A 5,762-nucleotide genomic window follows, 5' to 3' on the forward strand; every position below is an offset into this window, starting at 1 on the left:
CAGAGAAAGTCTTCTTTATAAAGAAGTCTCATGTTCTGCCTAATTATTCTGAGTTTCAAGAAGGAGCTGCTGTCAAACCACTTGGTTGAAGTAGTTAAGTTTAATGAGTTTTATTCCTGCAGTTGTGTCTGGGTTTCTAAATTTTTCTGAGCCTGTATCAGTTGTCTAGGAAGTTGTCTTGAATAATGCCTGGTTAGTAAAAACTGGGCACAGAGGCACTTGTGAGTTTTCGTACTCTAATTCTGAAGTTGCCATTTCCATGGTCAGGTAAAGGGAGCCATGGTGGACTTATTTTTCCTTGCTAAGTTTTGAGACAGTGACCTCTGTTTTACTGATGCCTTGTAACAAGAGAAAATGTAGTGGGTGGTATTTGTGAGGAGTGACTGTAGAATAGAGGGAAACAAACACAGAACACATGTGAGCAGAAATTGATTTGAGCCCTTTTTTTTGGCACTTATTACCCGTGAATATCTGTTAAAATGTTAATGGTTTTTCAAATTTAGTTTCCTATACTATGAGAAAACTAACAATTCATACATCCTGAGATTTTTGTGCAGATAGATATAACATGGTACAAGACATTATAATACTGGCACATAGTAAACTCTTCATATACATTAGTTGCTATTATTATCATTCTCATAAGCATAACTATATGGATAGGATTCCTTAGGATATTAGAACATTTAAAACAACTATGACTGTCTTGTCACAGGTTGATATTTATTGGTAAAACTGAGACCATGCAAAGATAAATGACTAGGACAAGATCACACAGTTAGTTGTTGAAAAAATTAGACCAAAATCAGGCTCCTGTTTTCTTCTCTGGTGATCTGTGTGAAGAATTTAAATAAAATAGTGATACCTCCTTGTTGTGCAGTAGTGCTAGCCGCTTCCCTCTTCCGTTCTCTGAACCGGCGGCACTCCCTCGTGCTGAGCTGCTACGAAGCCCCTGCCGGCGAGCTCGTAGGAGCTTGGAACCATCGTCACCCCTCTGTCTCTCACCGTGGGGGAAAAATGGTTGAAGCAGATTGCCCAGGAAAGCTTTTCATTGGTGGCCTCAATACACAAACAAATGAAAAAACCCTTGAAGCAGTATTTGGCAAATATGGACGAATAGTGGAAGTTCTACTGATGAAAGATCGTGAAACCAACAAATCGAGAGGATTTGCTTTTGTCACCTTTGAGAGCCCAGCAGATGCTAAGGATGCAGCCAGAGACATGAATGGAAAGTCCTTAGATGGAAAAGCCATCAAAGTAGAACAAGCCACTAAACCATCATTTGAAAGTGGTAGACGTGGACCACCTCCACCTCCAAGAAGCAGAGGCCCTCCAAGAGGTCTTAGAGGCGGAAAAGGAGGAAGTGGAGGGACCAGGCGACCTCCCTTAGATGGAGGGCACATGGATGATGGTGGCTATTCCATGAATTTTAACATGAGTTCTCCCAGGGGACCACTTCCAGTAAAAAGAGGACCACCACCACGAAGTGGTGGTCCTCCACCTAAAAGATCTGACCCTTCAGGACCAGTTCACAGCAGCAGTGGAATGGGAGGAAGAGCTCCTGTGTCACATGAAGAGATAGTTAGGGAGGCGCACCTCGAAGGGAACCCCTGCCCTCTGTAGAGATGTTTATTTGTCCCCAAGAGATGATGGATACTCTACTAAAGACAGCTATTCAAGCAGAGATTACCCAAGTTCTCATGATACAAGAGATTATGCACCACCACCAAGAGACTATATTTACCATGATTATGGTCATTCCAGTTCACGTGATGACTACCCATCAAGAGGCTAATAGTGATAGAGATGGCTATGGTCGTGATCATGACTATTCAGATCATCCAAGTGAAGGTTCCTACAGGGATTCATATGAGAGTTATGGTAACTCACGTAGTGCTCCACCTACACGAGGGCCCCCGCCATCTTTTTTTTTTTTTTTTTTAAAGATTTTATTTATTTATTTGACAGAGACAGAGATAGCGAGAGCAGGAACACAAGCAGTGGGAGGGGGAGAGGGAGAAGCAGGCCTCCCCGAGGAGGGAGCCCGATGTGGGACTCGATCCCAGGACTCTGGGATCATGACCTGAGCCGAAGGCAGACGCTTAACGACTGAGCCACCCAGGCGCCCGGCCCCCGCCATCTTATGGTGGAAGCAGTTGCTATGATGATTACAGCAGCTCACATGATGGATATGGTGGAAGTCGAGACAGTTACTCAAGCAGCCAAAGTGATCTTTACTCAAGGGGTTGTGATCGGGTTGGCAGACAAGAAAGAGGGCTTCCCCCTTCTGTGGAAAGGGGATACCCTCCTCCACGTGATTCCTACAGCAGTTCAAGCCAAGGAGCACCAAGAGGTAGTGGCCGTGGAGGAAGCTGATCTGATAGAGGGGGAGGCAGAAGCAGATATTAAAAAAAAACAAAACTTTGGACCAAAATCCCTGCTCAAAGAAACAAACAAAAAAGTGGAACCTTTTCTGTCATAACTACCCAACAGTCCTAAAAGGAAAAATTGTATTACCTTTTTTTAAATTTCCTGTTAAGTTCCCCTTCCATAATTTTTATGTTCTTGTGAGGGAAAAAAAAGTAAAACCTGTTTAATCTTATTTGACTTTATGACATTGCTTTCAATAAGCAAATGTTAAATGTGTTAAGACTTGACTTGTGTACTAGTGTTGTAATTTTTCAAGTTAAAAGTGTCCCTAAAGGCTACTTCCTATATCTGATTTTTCCCAGTAAATGAGGCAAAGCAATTCTAAGACCTTCCACAAACATCTAGCCATCTAAAATGGAGAGGTGAATCTTTCTGTCTATACAAACAAGCTAGCTATTAGAGGGTGGTCGGGGTATGCTACTCTAGGATTTCAGAGTGTTTTCAAACTGAAATCTCAATGTTCCCAGTATGAAAAACCTGAGATCAGATGTTTATGTAAGGAAAGTGCTATTCACCCAGTAAACCCAAAAAAACAAATGGATAATGCTGGCCATATTTTGCCTTTCTGACATTTCCTTGGGAATCTACAAGAACCTCCCCATTCCCCTCCCCCAAAAAGACCATTTAAGTGTGTGTTAAGCAACTACAGAATACTAAATAAAAAGTTTGGCCAAAACCAACCATGAAAAAAAAAAAGTGATATCTCCTGCAGTGTAAATTTTAAGCCAATCAATCAATAAGTATTCATTATTAGATCAATTTATTGACCATTCATCCTGACAAAATGTTACTAATCACTTTGTTATGGTTATCAAATACATTAATTATTAGAAATGTGAAAAATGGCCCAAAGTCACAGAGTAAAGTAATCAAGTGACCAATTTGGTCAAGTTTGATTATGAATTTTGTATTCTAATTTTGCCTTGACATACGCAAGTCAGCATAAAAAAAAAATGGGAACTGACTTGTTAGTGTATACTTTGAAGATAACTAAATTCAATGACTCATTGATTTTTAAATCCATTGGTTAAGCAACCTCAATAATGGTCTTCTCTTAATTTGTTGTGTGTGTATGCACATGGTTGCATGGAAGTAATCACGCCTATCTGCTTGACAGAGTTGCATCTAAATGAAATATTTATAATGTCTTCTAAGAATAACAGAAATAACTTTACCTGACATATCCAGGGAATAGCATTGCTGGTAGATGACCAATTATATGTAAACATGGTGTATTTTTTCTATGACTTTGACCTTGCAATTTCTCTTAAGAGCATATAAAACAAATATTTAGGAATGCCTAATTCTAGTATACTCTAAATTTTTCTTTTCTAACAGCCAAATAGATAGATCAATAGATAGTCAAGAGATGATTTCAGGTTTTCTATTTTGTGATTGGATGTATATTGGAAATAAGAAAATCTCTCATGTACTTTAAAATTTGCTTCCCAGGGCGCCTGGGTGGCTCAGTCATTAAGCGTCTGCCTTTGGCTCGGGTCATGATCCCAGGGTCCTGGGATCGAGCCCCGCATCGGGCTCCCTGCTCCGTGGGAAGCCTGCTTCTCCCTCTCCCACTCCCCCTGCTTGTGTTCCCTCTCTCGTTGTCTCTGTCAAATAAATAAATACAATCTTTAAAAAAAAAAAACTTGCTTCCCATTGTCAATGTAAAAATAATAAATGTGGCATCTCCATCTGTGTAACTCCACAGCTTATATGCTTTTTTACTAGACCACACTGCCTCTCATCTTCTTGCAGAGATTTGAGACAAAAATTAGACTGTGGGGTTTCTGGGCAAGTGGAAATATGGTCCTGAAACCTCAAGTTCCTACCTGCATATAATTTACAAACAGTATGGTAATCAGGTAATGGAAATAAAGGCAAAGTTCCCAGAGTAAGCCACTTTCATTCCCATTACTCAAAACTAAACTAACTGAACATCCCTTTCTGTACCTCTAAACATATTTTCTGACTGTCCCCAGACAGCATACAATTTGTAGTATAATTCAAAAATGTCACAGAAAAAAAAAGCCCCAATTTATACTGTATAAGTGTCTAAATTGGGGACAGAAAATCTTTCAGCTATTCAACATCAATCACGTCAATCTCATCAATCTCTTCCAGCCATCCACCTCCCACCCACCCCAGCCCCCTGGAAAAAAAAAAAAAAAAAGGAGGGGTATTCACAGTCTGGAAATGTGTTTGAGAATATTAATGATTTAAATAAGGACAGTAGATATGCATGGAAGCTTCCATTTCCATACTATGCTTGGCTTTTTCATTGTCAGTAGAGATTTTATTCAAATACTTTCAAGTAATTTTTTTTTTTTTTAAGATTTTATTTATTTGTTTGAGAGAGAGAAAGAGAGAGCCCAAGCAGGGGGAGGGGCAGAGGGAGAAGGAGAAGCAGACTCCCCGCAGAGCAGGGAGCCCGATGCGGGGCTCGATCCCAGGATCAAGTAATTTTTTTAAAAGATAACCATAATTCCTAGGATGCCTGGGTAGTTCAGTCAGTTAAGTATCCAAATCTTGGTTTTCGACTCAGGTCATGATCTCAAGGTTGTGAGATTGAGCCCCGCATTGGGCTCAGTGCTCAGTGCAGAGTCTGCTTGAGATTCTCTCCCTCTGCCCCTCCCCCCACTCATGTACTCTCTCAAATAAATAAATCTTAAAAAAATAAATAAATAAAAAGTAGTCATAGCTCCTATTAATCTATTAATTGTAGAGTTTTTAGCATGCTGGGGAGCACCATGGACTCTGGAGTGAGCTAAGCCTGTTTTCAGATTCTTGCCCCGTCGCTCTGTGGCTGAATGAACTTCACTCTCACTGTGCTTGGTTTCCTCATCTGTACAGTACTGAACAGTGTCTCCTTCATGGGCTTGTCCATTTCAAACACACATTCAAATTACTTTTTATCGTGTGCCAGGAAAACAATGGACAACATGGTCCATCTTTGTCCTTATAGAACTAGTCTAATAATTTGGCACAAGGATTAAATTAATGTTTATCCAGTTGTCCCTGAGCAGGCTCTCATTAGTAGTAATCTATTATACTAAGTGTCAATTTAGGTAGAAGACATTCTCCTTGGCTTCTCATTTATTATCTTTGTAATCTTAAAATTTAACCTATAAGAGTTTTTAATGCCTGTTTTTTGCAGAATGAAAAATTGAAGTTCAGATAAATTGCTTCCCTAAAGTTATACAAAAAGAAATATTAGTCAGGCTTTAAACCCAGGTCTGTTTAACATCATATAAGTATATAATGAAATTCATCTGACCTAAAAAGAAGGTACTAGCCACGAGGGAAAACGAGGTAAACTCCATATTTAGTCAAAG

General features: G+C 39.8%; 1 pseudogene; it reads left to right on the plus strand.

Annotated features, from left to right (window-relative positions):
• The first annotated feature begins 873 nt into the window (after positions 1 to 873).
• On the plus strand, positions 874 to 3,125 carry LOC102745003 (RNA-binding motif protein, X chromosome-like; annotated as a pseudogene).
• The last annotated feature ends 2,637 nt before the right edge of the window (positions 3,126 to 5,762 follow it).

Source organism: Leptonychotes weddellii, chromosome 2 (genome assembly GCF_054177405.1).
Source record: "Leptonychotes weddellii isolate Sample4059 chromosome 2, ASM5417740v2, whole genome shotgun sequence".
Taxonomy (NCBI): domain Eukaryota; kingdom Metazoa; phylum Chordata; class Mammalia; order Carnivora; family Phocidae; genus Leptonychotes; species Leptonychotes weddellii.